Source organism: Hemiscyllium ocellatum, chromosome 23, assembly GCF_020745735.1.
Source record: "Hemiscyllium ocellatum isolate sHemOce1 chromosome 23, sHemOce1.pat.X.cur, whole genome shotgun sequence".
In the NCBI taxonomy this organism is placed as follows: Eukaryota; Metazoa; Chordata; class Chondrichthyes; order Orectolobiformes; family Hemiscylliidae; genus Hemiscyllium; species Hemiscyllium ocellatum.
In genome coordinates, this window is record NC_083423.1 from 43,558,967 (window position 1) to 43,559,714 (window position 748).

A 748-nucleotide genomic window follows, 5' to 3' on the forward strand; every position below is an offset into this window, starting at 1 on the left:
GAATCACATTACACATACTGTCCTTCCCTCCATTGTCAGTTGTGATCACTTCTAGACATTCTTGGTAATCCAGGGACATACACTTTGTGAAAAGTAAAATTTGGCTGGTTTTACTTTTTGCCTGTATTTTGAAATATCCATTCATGTTTTGGAGCATATTTATTTCAAGGAACGTCACTGTAGTAATCAATATTCCTTCTTAAATGTGCATGAATAAGTACATATTGACATTTTGTATAATTTGATATATGTTGTTGAATCCACTTACAGAGATTTTGCATGTTTTATCTTCATTTTGACATGTTCATGAACTCTGAAAATGGAGAGATAGGGATAATATCTGTTTACTAAGAATTGCCTACTATTGATTGACCTGCCGACTTGCGTAAGGTGGCAAAGGCCATAGACTTGCCTTCTCTGAGGATTGAACTCAGGACCTTCAGATTATGAGACTAACGCGCTGCCTACTGCGCTAAGAAGGCCACCCAACAATTGATTGACCTGGAGTACCTGTATAACCATGGTGTCCTACAGTCCATTGACTAAACACTAATGGGACTTGTTCCTCAAAGAGATTTCACCACTTTTCTTGAATTTTGGCTCTTTCTTCATCTATCATGACAGTTCATTTTGACCTCTTACCAAGTCTAACCAGACTCTATGGGTCTTAGAGCGTGAACTCCAGGAATGAAGATGTGAAATCTGGATATTGTTTAATTGATAATGTGTAGACTAAATGCATTCTTCC

At 37.4% G+C, this 748-nt stretch overlaps 1 non-coding gene across 1 annotated transcript; it reads right to left on the bottom strand.

Annotated features, from left to right (window-relative positions):
* Window positions 1-409: 409 nt before the first annotated feature.
* On the bottom strand, window positions 410-482 carry trnam-cau (transfer RNA methionine (anticodon CAU)). Its single transcript has one exon. It is a non-coding gene; the product is annotated as a tRNA-Met (tRNA).
* Between the last annotated feature and the right edge of the window lie 266 nt (window positions 483-748).